Source organism: Vicugna pacos, chromosome 22 (assembly GCF_048564905.1).
Source record: "Vicugna pacos chromosome 22, VicPac4, whole genome shotgun sequence".
NCBI classification, from domain to species: Eukaryota; Metazoa; Chordata; class Mammalia; order Artiodactyla; family Camelidae; genus Vicugna; species Vicugna pacos.
In genome coordinates, this window is record NC_133008.1 from 8,385,796 (window position 1) to 8,404,828 (window position 19,033).

At 50.2% G+C, this 19,033-nt stretch overlaps 1 pseudogene; it reads left to right on the plus strand.

Annotated features, from left to right (window-relative positions):
- The first annotated feature begins 2,986 nt into the window (after window positions 1–2,986).
- LOC102530839 (vacuolar protein-sorting-associated protein 36-like) lies at window positions 2,987–4,558 on the plus strand (annotated as a pseudogene).
- The last annotated feature ends 14,475 nt before the right edge of the window (window positions 4,559–19,033 follow it).

Below are 19,033 nucleotides of genomic sequence, written 5' to 3' on the forward strand. Positions count from 1 at the left end.
ATGTTGCTATGAACATTTGTGTACAAATTTTTGTGTGGACATCTATATTCTTTTATTTTGGGTATATATTTAGTGGAATTGTGGAATTGCTGAGTCATTTTTTGAAAAACTTTTTGAAGAATGTTACCAAATTGGCTGTACCATTTTACCTATCCATCAGCAATGTATGAGGGTTCCGATTTCGCCACATCTTTACCAACACTTGTTATTATCTGCCTTTTTGAGTATAGTCATCTTAGTGGGTATAGAATGGTAGCTCATGGTGGTTTTAACATGCCTTTCCCTAACAACTAGTGATGTTGAGCACATTTCCTTGTGTTTACTGGCCATTTGTATATCTTCTTTCAAGAAATGTCTATCCGAGGGGGAGGGTGTAGTGGTAGAGTGTTTGCTTAGCATGCACGAGGTCCTAGGTTCAAACTCCAGTACCTCCAGTAAAAAATATATTAAAAAATATATAAATAAACCTAATTACTCCCCCCTAATAAGTCTATCCAGATTCTTTGCATATGTTTTAAATTGGGTAATTTGTCTTTTTTGTTGTTGAGTTGTAAGGGTTCTTTATGTATTCTGGACACAAGTCCTTTGTGGATATGAGATTTACATATTTTTTTCCCATTCTGTGGGTAGTGTTTTCATTTGACAGTATCCTTTGGAAACAAAGCTTTTAATTTTGATGAAGCCCAATTTAATCTATTTTTTCTTTTGTTGCTGTGCTTTTGGTTATCTAAGAAACCACTGCTTAATCCTGGGTCATTAAAATGCACCCCTATGTTTCCTCCTAAGACTTTAACAGTTTTAGCCCTTACATTTAGGACTCTGATCCATTTTGAGTTAATTTACTGTAGCGTGAGACATCCAACTTCATTCTTTTGCATGTGGGTATCCAGTTGTCCCGACATCATTTTTTGAGACTGTCTTTCCCCATTGAATAATGATCTTGGCACCCTTGTCAAAAAATCAATTGACAAAAGAAGCATAGATTCATTTTTGAAATGTCAATCTATTCCACTGATCTGTTCCATTGATCTCAGTCTATTCCGTTGATCCATTGATCTGTCTTTATGCCTGTACTACACAGTCTTAATTGCCTGATTTTTTTTAGTCCACACCCCCATCTTTCTAGAATGGAAGTTCAGACTTGTTCACTGCTGTGTTCCCAATGCCTAGAACAAGGCCTGGTGCAGAGAAGATGCTTGATAAATATTTGTGGGTTTGAATGAATAAATCCTCGAATGAGTGCAATGCTTTTGGGAAGAAGGCAATTGAGAGGGAAAGCTGAAGGTACAGTAATGAGAGGTCACTGAGGTCAAGGAGGTACAGGGTGTATGAAAGGGGTCATGGGTTGGGGGATGGGCCACAGAGCAGAGGAGAAAACCCCTTATCCTCTGAGACATGTAGGGAAAGGCAAGGAGAGGCCTGGCCTCAGCCATGTTTCAAGTGGGAAGGGAAGGAAGTTGAGAGAGGTCCCACCCAGTATCTCTGTTTTCTCCAGAGATAGGAAGTGAGAGGGAAGGGAGGGGCTTCAGGCTCAAGGAAGCTGAGGACAGCTGAGTGACCTTAGGGCCCATGTCCAAGGTTGGACCTAACCAGTGGGCACCCTCCACTCATGACTGGATCCCCTCTAGGGTTCTGGGGCAAAAAGGTTACCAGATGAAAGGTCAGGGGGTGAAGGGCTAGAGAGGGTGCATGTGAAGCCATGGCCTTGGAGCCCAGGCTGACAGAGACAGGAGAGAAGCCATAGCACAGGGCCCTGGACCACAGGCAACATTTCCTAAACCCTAAGAGCCAACCATGGCTGGACACACGCAGGACAGTGTGGAGTACTGAGGGAGGTCAGGCGGTGCTCCCTCCTGTGGGTGACTTCTCAAGGCTAAAAGTACCTGAGGCAGGTCACTGGGCCAGTGTGGTTGGAGTGGGGGCAAAGGCAAGCCATGAGGCCAGTTTAGGGGTGCAAGTGAGGCCCAGCTAAATGCACCTTGATGCCTGCCCACCTCAGTGAGCTTGGCTGTTCTCTGGACTTGCTGTCTACACATTGTTGTCTGCAGATTTGCAATATTCTTGAGTCTTCAGAAGGTCTTGGAATGTACTCTTTTTTTTTTCTCTCTTAATTCCTTATTTTTTAATTTTAGACTTATGTAAAGAGCCCTTTTAGATCTACTTACTCATAGTTTTCAAAATATCATATATCATTTTTGTGTACTCATAAAACAAAAAATAGAAATGCAATAAAATGATTAAGATATTCTTAAAACTTCTTTACATTTGAATGTAGACTACTGAGTCACTTTTTGGTTCACAATTGTGGATGTCCATGTTAATTTGCTCAGTATTGTTCTCCGAGCCGAGCCATCAAGGTCATTTGCGATGGGGCCTTTCTTAACAGTGCTCTGCTATTGTCCCCCGGATTATACTTCAAACCACTGACACCCATTCTTTAATGTGGATACCTTCTTATTTGATGAAGCTCATATTTTTTTTCAACAGAATGTTGAATAGGATTTTTTTTTTCAAATAGGAAGTTCTTCAAACATTCTTTTAAGAATTTGACTTTTCTGGTTTTTAACAGTATCTCAGATTGAACTCATAGCTTTCTATTTTTTTTTCCCCTCAAGGCTCAGTTCTTGGAAGATATTCTTGAAGAATATAAAGGGCATGAATGTAATATTAGATACTAAGTCATTGTTATAAGGGGTTGAATTTAAATTCTGTAAGTCAAAATTGAAGGGGTGTTATTAAGTGTGCTTTTATTTTGCATGAAAATAAAAAGAATTATACATAAAAAATATTTAAAAAAAAAGAGGAAATATAAAGAGACCAATGATTGAAAGTTGGTGACAGGGAGAGAGGAGAATTTTAAGAAGACATTAGGAGCAGACTGTGAAGTACTCTGAGTCACTGGTATTTAATTCTGCTGTCATGGGGAGTGCCACAGTCAGATACAACATTGAAAAAGATGACCCTGGAACTATGTGGAGGGAGAAAGTGGAGGCAGGGAGACCCGGGAAGGTGCTGAGACCACGAAGCAGGAGGAAGCTGTGACCTGGACCAGAGCAGTGGCAGGGAAATGGGGATAAAGAATGGACGCCCCAGTGGATGAGTGGTGGAGTCCGGCCTGGCGGCGGCAATGGACCATTTCATGTGGACCAGCGGCCTCCTGGAGATCAACGAGACCCTGGTGATCCAGCAGCGCGGGGTGTGCATCTATGACAGTGAGGAGAAGATAAAATTTGATGCCGGGACCCTCATTCTTAGTACCCACAGACTGACTTGGAGAGATCAGAAAAATCATGAATGCTGCATGGCCATTCCTCTTTCCCAAATTGTGTTCATTGAAAAACAGGCAGCTGGAATTGGGAAAAGTACCAAAATAGTGGTCCATCTTCACCCAGCTGCTAACAAAGAACCTGGTCCATTCCACAGTAGTAAGAACTCCTACATCAAGCTCTCTTTCAAAGAACATGGTCAGATTGAGTTTTATAGGCGATTATCAGAGGAAATGACACAGACAAGATGGGAGAATATGCCAGTTTCCCAGTCATTACAAACAAAAAGAGGACCCAGCCAGGAAGAATAAGAGTGGTAGGAATTGTAGGTATTGAAAGGAAACTGGAAGAAAAAAGAAAAGAGACTGACAAAAACATTTCTGAGGCCTTTGAAGACCTCAGCAAACTGATGATGAAGGCTAAGGAAATGGTGGAGTTATCAAAATCAATTGCTAATAAGATGAAAGACAAGCAAAGTGATATCACAGAAGCTGAGAGCATCAGGTTTAAATCCTATTTGCTTAGCATGGGCGTAGCTAACCCGGTTACCAGGGAAACCTACGTCTTGGGGCACACAGTACCACATGCAGCTGGCCAAACAGCTGGCTGGAATATTGCAGGCGTGGTTAGAGGAACGAGGGGGAATAGTGTCGCTCATGGAAGTGTACTGTTTAGTAAACCGAGCCTGAGGAATGGAATTGCTCTCACTGGAAGATTTGGTGAGTGCATGCAAGATGCTGGCAGCACCGAAGTTACCTCTCAGGCTCCGAGTGTTTGACAATGGTGTCACAGTCACTGGACTCCAGTCCCAATGAGGAGGAAATGGTGGCCTCAGCCTTGGAGACGGTTTCAGAAAAGGGATCCCTAACATCAGAAGAGTTTGCTAAGCTCATGGGAATGTCTGTCCTCCTGGCTAAAGAAAGGTTGCTTCTTGCAGAGAAGATGGGCCATCTTTGCCAAGATGATTCAGTGGAAGGCTTGTGGTTTTACCCAAATTTATTTATGACACAAAGCTGAGAATTTTGTATTTGAAATATTTCTTGTCCATATCTCCACATCGTGTAGAGGCTGTATGACATTGATCTAGGAGTAAACCCTGAGAAACTGAGAACTTAGTGGCATTTCCCAGAATGATATAGAACCCATTTAATTTCTGCCTAAATACTATGATCCAGGAAGATTCCTTAGGAAAATACAGAAAAATGAATGCCAATATGAATTTGAATTCATGTTACATCTATATAGCAACCCTCAGGGTTTAACTTGATCTTCAAATCTGACCATTTTTTAAAGAAGAGAATTTAGTTCACCAGGGATGTATATATTTGGACAGGTTAGATCATTATTCTGGTGTGACTAAAATTCACTAAATTATAAACGAAGTTTTTCTCAGTGTTTAATGGGCCCATATGGGTTTTTTTGTGTGTGAAACAATTTATACCTACAGTGTAGTTTAAGAACCTGACAACACTGGAACAAAATATCAAACTGTAGAATGTCATTTGAGACTCTTCCTAAGGGCTTTTAGAAGCATACATAAGCATGTCTTCAACAGACTAAATAAAACACCTTAAAAAAGAAAAGAAAAAAAAAGAATGGACTAAATCATGGGGATGTAATATACAGCATGGGGACTATAGTTAATATTACTGTATTGCATATTTGAAAGTTGCTAAGAGAGTAGATTTTTAAAATCCTCATTGTGAGAAAGTAATTCTTTCTAACTATGTATGGCAACAGATATTAACTAGACTTACTGTATGGTTATTTTGCAATATGTACAAATATTGAATCATTATGCTGTACACCTGAAACTAACATATGTCATATGCCAAATATACTTCAATTAAAAAAAGGTGGGGGTGGGTATAGCTCAATGGTAGAGCACATGCTTAGCATGCATAGGGTCCTGAGTTCAATCCCCAGTACCTCCGTTAAAAAAAAGAGATGGATTAAGCAGGATTTCAGAAGGTAGAATGGGCAGGACTTGGACACTAGACGGGAGCACAAGGGAGTGTGAAGAGTCAAGGTGGGGTCCAGATTTCAAGCTTAGAGGAGGTGACTAGATGGATGGAGACATCAACCACTGACCTAGGGAGTTACAGGAATACAGCTGGGGCAAAGATGGGAAATATGTTCAGTTTTTTTAAAAAATATTTTTTATTGTGACAGCCTTCAAACATACAGAAAAAGAAAAAAGGAAAAAACAACCAATACACCTAGATTCAATATGTGTTAACATTTTGTTATATCTGCTTCATAGGCGAAGTTTTTTTTTCTGAACAATTTCAAAGTGAGTTGCAGATATTCTGATACTTCTCACCTAAACACTTAGCAAACTTCTCCAAAACATGAGGACATTCTCCTACATAACCACAGTACCACCTAATAATAATTCCTTAACATCTAATGTTCTTTCCATACTCGAATTTCCCCAAAATGTCTTTATAGATGATTTTTCTGAACTATAATCAAATTTCACCTTGTGCATTGGTCCTTGTATCTCTTACATCTCTGACAGCCTAGAATGCCCCACCTCATGTTTTCAATGAATTTTGACTTTTGAAATGACTGGGCCAGTTATATTTTTGAGGTGGGGGGGTGGTGAGGAGGTAATTAGGTTTATTTATTTATTTAAAAAAATTTTTTTAAATGAAGATAGTGGGGATTGAACCCAGGACCTTGTGCATGCTAAGCATGCACTCTACAACTGAGCTATACCTTACCCCCAAACCAGTTATCTTGAGAATCCCCCGTGTTCTGCATTTGGCTGACGCTTCTTCATCACCTGTTCCTCTGCCACCTGTATTTCCTGTAAGCTGGACATAAGTTCAGAGGCTTGATAACATTTGGGTTAAAGTTCTTGCAAGAATACTTTAAAGTAAGGCAGGTGCTGGTGTTGCGGCCTGTTAGGTTCGGAGAGCCTGAAGGACCTCAGGGCAGATGTCTTGCTAGTGGTTGTATATATATGTGGTTTGAAGACCTGGAGGAAGAGCCAGGTGAGGGAGAATACCTTAAGGGTTATCATAGAGGAGGTGAGACCTGATGCCTTTGGTGGGGGTGGGAGGGGTGGTGAGAAAACCCAGGAAATCTCAGAATTCCAGGGAGTTTTCCAGAGGAGTCAGTGACAAGACAGGACCAATAAGATGACCACCTGAGGCCTGACAGTCAACAAAAGCCCTGTCCTGCTTCCCCCAAAGCCTGGCCCCTTGCCTGGAGAGTCAGCTGACATGTCTAGAGCTCATAACAAGCACCCCAGGGAGACCTGCAGAGGCCTTAGATGACAGGGCATCTCGGGGTTTTTATAGTAGCCAATAGGAGGATGCAATTGATTTCAGAAGGTCTATCTATTTAGTCATATTAATGAGCCTAAGGCCATTATGAGACCAGAAACTCTTCACTGGAGTGGGGGATGCGGTCCTCACGGTGGTGGCATCCAGCCCTGCCCAGCCCGGGAGGCAGCCAGGGACTTAGGGCTATGATGGGCTCTGGATCTCCAGGCTGGGCAGGGACTGAAGCTAAACCGTAGTAAGAGAGGTCCCTGCTGCCTTCTGCACACCAGGCCTGTGGCAATGAGGGATCAGAAATACCCTTGGAACACCTAGTCAGCTGTGCTGTGGCCTGGAACCCCTTGCAAGGTACGGACCTGCCTGCAAATCCAGGCTCATTCTATACCCTGTTCCCTTCCCTCTCTACCCTTCAGCCATACTGGCCTGCTCTGGTTCTTGGATGCAGAAGACCTTGCCCGTTAGCCGTAGCCCTCTCCATAGTTCTATGTGGTGGGTCTTCAGTGTGCCAGCTGCCTGTGGTGGTGTCTGGGAGGTAGCACACAATGAAGTTATGGGCATGGACTCTGACTCAAAAGATCTTGTCTGAACCCCTAGCTCTATCACTTAATAGCTGTGTGACCTTAGGCAAGTTACAGAACCTCTCTGTGGCTGCGCACCCTCTCTGTAAACTGGGGTTGTTGATAGTTAATATGAGCTTCCAATAGTGCTTGGCACCTGATGAGTCTTGCAGTTGTTACAGTCACAATTACTGTTCTCATGCAGCTCAGCTATCAAGATCTGCCTGAGCTCAAAGAGCTAGTACTTGGCAGCCTTCTGAGATGTTTCTCCAGTACATCACTGTTGCATTTAAATATCCCCACCTAACTGCTGAGATTTTCCCTGCATAAATCCCATAACTTTGTATCCTCTGTCCTGCTACTGTTTCTGTAGGTTCAATTTACCCTAGTCAGATTAAGTAAAGGGATCGTGGAGTTGGAAGCCTAAAAAAGCGTAACAGGCACTTTACTGTTGACAAGCAATTTACATTCTAGTAAGAAAACAGGAACAAAAAGGAGGATTAACACGAGGCCGTGTGTAATGAGGCTTGTGAGTTCTTGAAGGGTAGGAGTATCAGCAATTGTCAAAAATAGAACCAGTGTTTTGGGGAGCTCACCGTGTCCCAGGCACTGGGCTTTACAATCCTCACAAAAACACCACAGTAGATATTAGTAGTCCCACTTTACAGTGTTAAACACCTGCCGTAGGCCACGCGATGATTGGAATCTTGGTTCTGTCTTCCTCTAAATCACCACTTCGGCCCAGTCAAGACAGAGGGACAGGGTGAACACACCCCGGCTGAGCCGCAGAAGCCGGCGAGAGAGGAGGTTTGGCAAAAGGACTCGGGGTCGCCGCAGGCGGGTGGGTGGGCAGGAACCGGGCGGGGCTGGGAGAGGCCCGGCCTCAGCCTCTGAGTTCCGCAGGAGCAGAGAGCCGCCGGACGCACGCGGCCGGCACCCGGAGCCGCCCCGCCGCAGCTCGGGCTTCCGCTCCGGGCCACACGTGGGGCCGCGTTCCTGGGAGGGCGCCTCTGATTGGCCGGGCCGGTCAGGTGGCTCCCGCGCGCCAATCAGCAGCGGCCAGGCCGTGGGCCGCGCGCTCCGCCCTGCCCGCGTGGACCCTCGGAAACGGCGATCTCGTGCGCTGGGCCGCGCCGGGAAAAGGCCGCCAAGGCGTAGTAATGCCCGCCATGCCCCAGAGCCAGCCGGCGACTGTACTGGCCCTTTACGCCTATTTATCTGAATTCGCCATCAGCCCTGCCCCATCTCTCAGAGGAAGAAAAGCGGGCTGGGCCGGCCTTCCTCTTGGGCTCTGTGTCCCGCCGCCGTAAGGCTTCCTCCCGCTTTTGTGCATCTTTCCCCTTTCGCACCTCTAGAGCTCCAAGCCTTCCTTTCTCCAAGCCTCCCCCTTTCCGGCAGCCCACAAATGGTGTAGCCTCTCCCGCGGTAAGAGAAAGATCTCAGGCCTCCACATCCCGGCTCTGCCTCTTCTCCCCTCCGCTGCCCTTGGCCTCCCTTTCTCACTCCTTCCTCATCCCAGTTCAGCCAGGCTTTGGATCACCAACAGTCCCACTCTGGCCAAATCTGGTGGCTTTTCATAATCTGTGCTGTTTCACTTTGCAGCATTTGACCCTGTTGACGCTTTGGAACCAAGATTTCCAGGAGGTTTGGTCCCCTCCTGCCTGTTTACCAGCCCTCTGAGCAGCCTTGCCATGGGCTTGCCTCTCCTTTTTCCCGTCTGGCAGACAGAGGCCCACTTTGGTTTTTTGTTGTTGTTGTTAGGCTTTCAGTAGAGGCCCGCTTTGTTGATTGTTTACCCGGACTTCCTGAGGGATCTCATCTCATCACTGGCCTCCCCTAAATGCCAGTAATTTCTGAGCCTTGATCTCTACCTTAGATTTGTCGTAGAACTCCAAACTCACTACTTGCGTGTCTTGTGGGTACCTAAGGCTGAAGGTAGGTGTTTCATTCAACAAATATTTATTAGGCTGTGGGCTCATTTACAGTATAATTATTTAAAACATATCCTCATAAACATACCAGTATTTATTGCTGGGTGCCAAAAGGTTGGGAGTACTGTGTCACCTGTGACTAGCACCCAGTGGGTGCTTCATTCCCGTGGGCTGAATTCATGTAGGAATGAGTGTCGGCATAGTGCCTGGCATGGAGGCGATGCCCCAAGTTCGTTGCCTCATCCCTCAGCCCAGCTTCTCTCTACCCCAGGGTTGGGAGCTGTCCCATCACCTCACCTCCAGTGCAAAAGCTATATAAGTGAGGTAAACGAGAGAAAAAGCCGAAATGAAAAGTCCTCCTTGTCCTGTCTAATATTCTACTCCCAGGGAAGTCTAATCTGCCAGCTCCACGAAGGCAGCACTGCCCAGTGATGAGGCAGGAGAGAGAACCAGGATCCAAGGACAGGCAGCTGCTGCAGCCAGAATGGGAGACATATAGACCAGGGTTCAAATCCTGGTTGGGTGACCTTGTGGATCCTATTAGACTCCCGTGAGCCCACAGTTCCACCTGTAAGTTGGACATATGAATAGACTCTACCTCACAGAGATTTGTAGTATTCTCCTAGAGCTCTTAGAGGCTCCCAGTAGGCATTGGCACTTGCCTGTTGTTTTGGCTGAAAGAGAGGGTGAAGAGGACTTTCCTGGTGCACTGTCGCCACCGTGTGACCATCTAGGAGATTACATAAGGGAGTTCTCTGGCCGAGAAAGGGCTGCTTGACTTTAGTTTTCTGAAACCTGGAAATCTGCTCTGCTGTCCAGGCTCCCTCCGGCCTCCAAGGCCAGTACTGTCACCTGTGGAGGAGAAATCATCCCACCCTTGGGTTTAGGGCACTGTCTGTGTCTTCTCTGACTCTTGAACTTTTGGTGGTTCCTCACTGTGGCATTCAAGGCTTTTCAGACCTGGTGCCCTAGACATCTGCTCTGTGCTTGGAACTCAGGGCCACCCAGCTCCAAACCTGCCTCAAGATGCTCTCTCGGTTTTCTCCTCCGCTTCCATCCCTCCTGAGCCCCCTGTCTCCTCTCCCTGACTCAGGACCCTAAAGTTCTCTCCCCAGTGAGTGTGTTAAGTGAACAGCCATCATTTATTGATCTCCTGTGTGCCTAGTGCCGTGTCAGGCTCCTTATGGGCATTTATTCCATAGACTCTTTACTGATCCTGCCAGGCAGGCTGCTGTGATTGCCCCCATTTTGTAGAAGAGGACACCGAGGCAGAGAAAGGTGAAGTGACCCACCCAAAGTCACACAGCCTTCAGGTGACAGAGTCCTACCTATAACTTCTAGGATACCAAGTACGGTGGAAGAGGCAGACAGACCTCTGTTTGAATCCCATCTCTGCCACTCACTACTGGCATCCCCACTCGGAGCCTAGGCTTCCTGTCTGCCTCTAAAATGAGATGGCAGCTCCCACAAGGCACAGGTGCCGGCTCCGGGAGCAGGCAGTGTTCACCAGGGATGAAAAGTGGGGAGGGCGTCGCAGCCGGCAGTCAGAGCTGGTCTGCAGCACGCTGCGGTAAGTTGGGGTCCTGTCAGGGAGGCTAGAGCCAATGACTGGGAGCCCCAGCTCAGGACCCGGCCGGCAAGAAGTAGGGGCTCAGGGCTCCAAGCCCCCAAGAGCCCTCACCTGTAGAGCCCCTCCCTATTCTCCCCACACCCGCTTTAGCCTCTTCAGTGCTTGCCCACTCAGCAGCCTCGTGTGGGCCTTTCCACACACACATCTGATCATGACCTTTGCTGCTGCAAATCTTTTTTTTTTTTAAATATTTTTTGAGGAGGAGGAGTAATTAGATTTATTTATTTATTTTTAGAGGAGGTACTGTGGACCTCACCCGTGCTCACTAAGCATGCGCTGTGCCCCTTGAGCTATCCTCGCCCCTGCTGCTGCCGCAGCCCTGTCCTCATGCTGCTCACTGGGGACTCAGTCCCTCCCCAGTGCCCGAGAGCCACGTGCAGTCTGTGGCCATAGCCCTGCCAGCTCCGTCACCTTCTCTGGTCTCTGGCCCCCTCCCTTGTCCTTGAAGCCACCTTAGAACTTTGCACATGCTGTCCCCATGGACTGAAACATTCTTCCCTCCCCTCTTTGCCTAGTTAATGCAGAGGTGCTGAAAAGTCTCCTTGGGAGGTGATGGGAATGGGAAATTTGAGACCTGAAAGAGGAGTAGAGTTTGGAGAACCCATAGGGAGGGGATAGTGCTCCAGAAAGAGAGAACTACGGAGGTAAAGGGATGGAGGTGCATGTGGGGAGGGAGTGGGACAGGTAGGGACTGAAACTAATAGGAACGAGGCGAGGCCAGGGGCAGAGCCTCATGTGCTGTGCTGAGGTGCTGTGCCATGGAGCTTGGCCCCAATCCCGAGGGCAGTGGGAGGGTTTCGAGCAGGCATAGTTACAGCGAGTCCCCTGGGTAAGGTGGAGAGGGCGTATCAGCTCTGCTATGAAGAATGGAGCACCCAGAACTGACCATTCCTCCAGGAACGACCTGATCACCACCTACAAGGAAAGACCCTTCACCGGATCCCTGCCTGAAACCTCTGTGGGCCCAGCCCAAGGCCCCAGCCCCACCCCAAGAGAGGCTGAAGTGGGATGCTACACTTCTTGTAGCCACCAGGAGGTGGCACCATCACCCCAGCGTGTCCCCCTCCACTCTGCTCCCTGAGCTGGAGACCCCTCCAGGGCATAATTATAGGGAAGAGGCCCGAGAGGAAAGAAGAGGTGAGTGAAGAGAGGAGGAAGTGGGGGGACCGAGGGACGGGGCCCAGGGTGGTTGCGACACAAGGCATAGGTTGGGGGAGTTCGGGTAGTGCTGCCTCCCTGCTGATTTTTTTCAGGGTCAAGCAGTGTGCGTCAGTCTGACTTAGATTTGCACCATTGTGTGCCCCACCCTCCTCCATGCGGCCCCTCCTCAGGTCCCTGAAACTCTCATGGAGACCCTGCCTGTTCTCCGCTCCTGGCCGTAACCCAAGAACCTCCAAGTTCTCTACCACCTGCCTCTCCCTCCTGCCCCCATTAGCAAGCCCTCTTATTCTAAAGATGCCCTTCAATTTCCACTTGCCCCCATGGTCCGGCCACAGTGGGGGCCTGCAATGGGGCTGTGCAGGATGGTGCTGGGCCCAGGCCAGAGGACGAGAGGGGAAGCGGACAGTCCCTCTGCGGATGCTCTGGGGCTCATTATTTCTGTCACCTCGGAGAGGGCACGTGTCCTTTGGGGCTGCTGCCCCAGTTCCCTGCTCTAACTGGCCACTGCAGCGGTCTCCTCGCCTGTCTCCCCACATCTGCACTAGCAGCCCCTCGCTCTCAGTCTCTTCACTCCCCTGGGAATGAGATCCGCAGCCTGCCAGGCTCTTTCTGGCGCGGCCTCATCCAGCACCACGTTCCCCCTCTCTCTGTAAGAGCTCCGTCCACCGGCCTGATTGGAGTGCCTCAGACTCTCCCCGCTCCGGCCTGCCTGCTTCTAGACCTCTGCGGAGAGGATTCCCTCTGCCTGGAATGCTTTTCCTCCCACTCCTCACAAGGCCAAGTGCTCCCCTCCTTCAACTGACATACCGCTTCCGCTTGGAGCCCTTCCCTGGGTCAGATCAAGCTCCATCCCCACTGCAGACTAGCACAGCAGCAGCCCGCTGACCCTCAGAGTCTGGGCTAATTATAGTCGGGCGCCTTCCTGGGTGTTTATTTAATGTCTGTCCCCACCTCTAGATTTCCGTTTCCTCAGGGCAAGGGCCTTTCTTCATCACAGGATATAACCACTGACATGAATGTTACCTGGCGTATAGTAGGTGCTCAGTCAGTGTCTGTTGATTTACTGGGCCTTCCAGCCCTCTCCTGTCTGGTTACTTCTTCAATTTGGGCCCCACGACACCTCCTCTGGGAAACATCGCTGACCTGGGCGAGCACTGCTCCTGAGTTCATTCCTTTGTTTGTTTTTCAGTTTCCCTTTGGTCCTCATCCCCCACTGTAATCACCCTGCCCCCGTCCCCCCCCCCCTGCGCAGCCATGCTAATGGTTTTGTGTGTTCTCCTAACATGTGTGTTCCCTGTGTCATCATTTCTTTCGAGCAAGTGGCTTTATGCTTTAGAGCTCATTCCATTTCTTACCCCCTTCCACCCAGAGCTAGGTTTCTGAGGTCCCTCCACAGGGCTATGCGTCCGTCAGGTCCCCATACATGAAACCCATCCACCTCCCAGTGATGGACTCCAGATTGCCTCCAACCCCTCCTCCAGCCTTCCCCATGTGGACACGTGTGAGGATTTGGGGAGAGGGATGGTATAAATGCAGGGAAAAATTACTAGGTCACAGGACATGTGTTTATATAATTAATTGAGAGCTCCTAGGTGGCTCTGGGGGAGCTGCGCCCACAGTCCAGGAGGGCCCCCCCGTATCCCTGCTGACACCTGGCATTCTCCAGCATGCTGACTTTTGCCAATCTGAAAAGTGGGAAATAGAGCATCTCTTGCAATATTCTTGAGTTTCAGGGTCTCCCCATAAGTTTGCTAACCTCTGGTTTCCTTGTCATTTGATCATTTCATTGTAGCCTCCCTCTAGTATTTTGGGGGTGTCTTTTTCTTATGGATTTGTAGGCCCTCCTTAGATGCCCAGGGCTGTCCTTGCCACAGTGTGGGAGAATGCTGGCTTACAAGCAGATGCCCTGGACCCGGAGGTGCCGTGAGGGCACTGAGCCTTCTCTGTGTCCCCAGCCCCACATCAGAGGGTGTGAGGGGTTGACCCTCGGTGGGCACTGTGAGGGTCATTACTGTGGCCCCTTCAGGAAGCTATGTGAGTAATCTGGGGGGGACTGTCTTAGTTCCTAAAGGGGTTGGGAAGCCTCCCTAAGATCAGCTGGCCAGCCTGGAATTTGAATTTTGAATCTGGGACATTGACTTAACATGTATTCATTCCATGAATGCCTAGGGAGCACTTACCCCGTGGTCCACATTCAGGCGCAGCTGTGAACAGGATGGTCCCTAGGCTTCTCGGAGCTTGTCTTCTAGTGGAGGGGTTAGCCAGTAAAGACTGAGCAAATAAGATAATTATAGAAGAAAACAAACAAGGGGCTAAAATATGGAATAACAGAGAGAGGACTTTAGCCAGGGTGGTCAGGAGAGGCCACTATTAGGGGATGACCTTTGTTGTGACAGCCAGCCAGAAGAACCAGAGGACTAGCACTTCAGGCAGGGACCCACAGGTGCAAAGGCCCTGAGGCTCGCATGAGCTTGGGATGGTGGAGAAACAGAAAGAAGGTCACCAAGGCTGGAGACTCCACGGGACAGGGGTTTGCAAGGAATTTTGGGGAGTGGGCAGGGGTCAGTTCAGGCTTTGTCCGGTGGGCCTGAGGTTAGCCTGGGCTGGTGGGTGAAGTGGGCAGGAGGAGAGTGTGGCTGTGTAGAAGGGGCCTGGGCCCTTGGAGCTCTGAAATTGGCTGGAGGATTGTGCCAGGCAGCCTTAGAAGCTGGTGTGTACTCAGGGGAATACTTTTCTGGTGTTTCAATTTCAGTTTTTGTAAATAAATAATGCACGTATCAGGGACAAAAATCAAAAGAAACAAAGGTCCCCTCCTTCCTTGACCCCAGCCACCGAGTTCCCCTCCCCAGAAGCAGCCATGGTGACCACCTGCCCACACTTCCCAAGTGATGGTGTCTGTGCCCCCTCAGGTACGTGTTTCACAGGGATGCAGGCTCACTGCTTCACCTCAGATCTTCCCGTCAGCAGTGTAAGCGGAGCAAATTCCCCATCAGGACACTTAAAGCAGCCCCTTTGTGAAGGCTCTAGAGCTGTCCTATGCATACACAGCTCTTTAAGTTTACATTTAAAATAATTAAAATAAAATCATCCATCCCTCAGTTGCACGAGCCATGTTTCAAGTGCTCAGTAGCCATGTGTGGCCAGTGGCTCCTGTATTGGATAGCACAGAGAATATTTCCATCATTGCGGACAGTTCTCCTGGATTCTCTGGAATTCTCTGGAGAATTCCATGCCGTCCATCATTTATCTCTAGCCTGCCTTCAGGGGTGGCTTGGAAGGGCCACGCGCACAGGAACAGAGGCCCAGCTGCATGGGTGAAGCCCTCCTCAGCACGTGCGTGCAGTGGGTCCCCAGCAATAATCATCATCTCCGTCCCCCAGGTCCCCAGAGCTGCCCTTTTACGCAAGGTTGTAGAGTTTTGCTGTCTGATATGGGTCTCGTGTCTCAGCCCTGCCAGTCAACCCTCCTCTCCTGGAACCTGATTTCCTAGAGGCCTCAGCTTTTAAAGGAAAGGGTTTCCCTGACCAGGAGCTTAATCATCCTCCTTGCCAGGTCATTCAGTCATTTGACAAACCTTTGGGGGCCTGCCCTACGCATGCCCTGACGTGGAGGTGGAGTCCGTGAAGCCCCTGACCTGAGTGAGTCAGAGAGAGCCATAAGTGAGTCATTTCAGGCATGTGTAGAGGCAGAATGCCTAGGCTAGGCTGTGAGATCAGTATGGGCTTCCTGGAGGAGGTGATAGCTGAGCCAAACCCTGAAGGAAACAAGGGTGACCTGGAGGTTTGAGAGCTGTGAGGAGCCCACAGTCATAGGCCACAGGGCCAGTGGGTGCTATCATAGGGCCAGGTCAGGCTGGGCCGCCAGGTCCAACACAAAAACATGAGGCTGGCACTGGGGGGCCCGGAAGGGGCTGGCGCAGTGGAATGTGAGCAGCGACTGGGATGGAGAGGATGTGGGGAAAGGCTGGGTGAGTTCAGCTGTTGGCAATTTCACGCCATCTCCTTAGCCACTTCTTGGGGACAGGCCCTGGCCATGGGGCCCAGGTGCCGATGAAGGTCAGATTTCGGTAGCCAGAGAATAAAAGGAGATTTCCTCCGGGGGTGGGGGGGCTCTCTCCCCCAGAGGGAGCTGCAGCTGCCTCACACACATACTCTGGGATTAGGCTAAATCCTACAGCAGGTGGAGGGGTGGGAAGAAGGCTCCCAGTTAGGGTCCCAGAGTGTGGGAAGGGCAGGCAGTGGTGCACACCTGAGTGTGTCTGGACCTGCAAATGAGTCTCCTCCGTCCCTTCATCCAACTCTTTACTGGCCTCAGTTCTGCCCTGGGTGGGAGTTGGCAGGGCAAGGACAGTAACCACTAAACTGGATCAAGGGCCGCAAAATAAGGGAGGTGGGCGATGCAAGAAGACTCAGAAAATGGGGGCAGTTTCCCTGGGGAGCAGGGAGAGTGGGCACAACCTGAGACCTTTTGTGCCATCGAAGTCTTTGTTTCTGTCATTTCAATCACGAACACAAAATGCCTTTTTGAAACATGGTTTTCAATGTCTGGTCCCAGACCAGTGGCAGCCGCATTCCCCGGGGACTTGTTAGAAATGCAGATTTCCAAGCTTAACTTCAAGCATACCAAATACAAAATTCTGGGGTGGGACCCAGTGATCCAGGCTGCCTGCCCCCACCAACCCTGAGGGACTCTGAAATATGTGAAAATTTTAGAACTACTGCTTGAAAAACTCAAAGCAGTGCTTGCTTCCCGGGAATCACAGGTTGGGGGCAGGAGACCCTTGACAGCATCCTTCTCTACAGCAAAGAGAGCCTCTGAATAGGGGGGCTCAGTGTGAACGGGGGACCCCACCAAGGGGAGGCTGCCCCGAGAAAAGAGGTTTGAGTGAGAACTAAAGAGCGGGTGGGGCTTGGCTGGGTTAGGAGGGAAGAGGAGTGACCCCAGGAAGGAACAGCCTGTGTGAGGGACCTGCGGTGCAGGGATGGAGGCCATAGGGCTGGAGCTCAAAATGCTGGGCCCTGCACATCTGTGCTTGAGTGTCATGAATGTCCGTCCTTCGGTGGGTGTGGACATTCCATTAACAGATGTCCCCTGCTTCATGGACACCCAGAGCCTCTCCTGGTCCTGGAAATGGCTGGGCCCCCAGGGCTCTGGGAATGAGCCCTGCAGTGGGACAGGCACCTGGTCCCGAGCCCACTTGCCCCCTATGTAACCTCGGGCCAGCCACTTCCTCTTTCTGAGCCTCAGTGTCCCCATCTGGGCAATGGGGACAAGAATGCCTTCCTGCGAAGGGCTGCCATGAGAAGGAAATGCGATCATGGCCAGCCGGCCCTGGGGGCCATTCCCCCTTAATCCCTGTGCAGCAACAGGCGATTTTGACTGAGCGTTGACAACCACTCCCGAGGCATGCTGTCATTCCTGTGTTTCATGCTCAGAGAGGGTAACTTCGGTCACAGCCTCCCCCGCCCCCCCATATACAAACACACTGTGGCCAGCGTGCCCCTCCCTCCCAGGCGCTGATTCCCTCCCAGCAGCCTGCTGCCCCTTGGCTCTAGCTTTGCAGACCCGAGTGACTGTATATCTGTTGCTCCCAGCAGAGCCTTGACTGACACAAGTAGCCAGCAAGTGGCAGAGTCTGGAGGGGACGCAGTGCTTTCCCTACAGGCTCCCAAGGCAGCCGATATCATGGCGGCTCGGAAGCTGCTCAGAACCCAGGCAGCCCAAGGGGGTTCTGGCTCCACGTGCTGCCACGCTGCCCAGAGCAGGCTCGGGGGAGGGCAGATGGAGCAGTGAATGAGTCGCATCTGTCTCATTCTGACATGGGATGTCAGGAATGTAGAAGGGCCCCAGTGAGCGCGTGCCTGCCAGGGATGCTGGCAGGGAGGAGGCACAGGCTGGGCAGCTGAGCCCCTCTTGGTCTTCAGGACCTACCAGGCAGCAGCTGCCCCTGTCGCTCTGATGGGTCTCCCTTGTGTGCAGGACCTGCCGGGAACCTGGGATCTGGGGCGGGGGTGGAGGTCAACTCAGCTTCTTCCTTAGAGCTGAGTCATCCTTGTGACCCTAGGCCCATCACACCCTCAGCTTCTCTACCATTAAATTGGGGAAACTAACTCTTATCTGGTAGTGGGCTTATGGTGGCCAAGTGGAAACTGCGGGCTCTTATTCGTCACCCTTGCTCCTTGTACACTGTTGTAGCCTCTGAGCCCTTTTGCTCCCCAGCTGGGCTCTGAGGGATCTGCCTCTCCTGTGATTGACTAGGCTGGTGAAGGACACAGTCACTGGCCAGTGACCCCAGTGGGAGACTGGGGCTCCGTCAGAAAGTTTGGGGGGGGTTCCAGGGACCCAGAGGGGGGCTCTTGAGTGCAGGAGGAGCAGAAGCCAAGAGCTGCTTTTGGAAGCTGCCTGTGGAGCCGCCTACAAGGGAAGGGGAGGGAAGGGGATGGAGAAGACCTTGGGTTGGGAGGGGGACACTCAGGTGCAAAGACCACACACCAGTCCTCAGGGAAACACTCAGCATCACCCATGTGAACTCTGCAGGAGGCTTTCCCCAAGCATATGCCCATCCAAGACACATTTCATCCTAAACCCTAAGCCCTGGGAGGTAGGCAAGGCAGGAGCGCTCCACTCAAATGGGCAGAGAAGGCGATGAGAGCACTGGCCCTGGGACACTGGCTTTGGACTTTCTGGCTCCAAGTCCAGTGTTCTATCCGCCCATTAGGGAATAGGGCTCCTGGGGGAAAGGAAGCGGTCAGGGATGACTCCCTGGGTTTTGGCCCCGTGCCTTCTCTAAGATGTGGGGTCCTGGAAGTGCAGTTTTGGGGGAAGATGAGCAGTTCAATTTGGGACATGGTGAATCAGAGAGGGCACATGGTGCGGGTGTGAGGAGACCCGGAGCAGGAGGAGAAGCATGGCCATGAGTGGCTGCTGTCTTGCAGGATGGCCCCCGTCCCAAATCCTCATATCCAGTCCCTTCTGACCCTGTACATACTTTCAGCCACCCCCTCAGCGAGGGGACAATCTAGGCAGCCTCCACAAAGGGTCTGTCCTGGATGGGGACTCCTATTCCAGGACAGGGCAGGAGACAGCTCCAGGCGCTGGGTCAGGTACCTCCTCCTTGTGGTTTAGGGGCTGAAGAGCAGAGTAACCGCTGGAATGGAGTTGGAGAAGGTTCCAGGCTCGGAGCCCTGGGAATCTGATC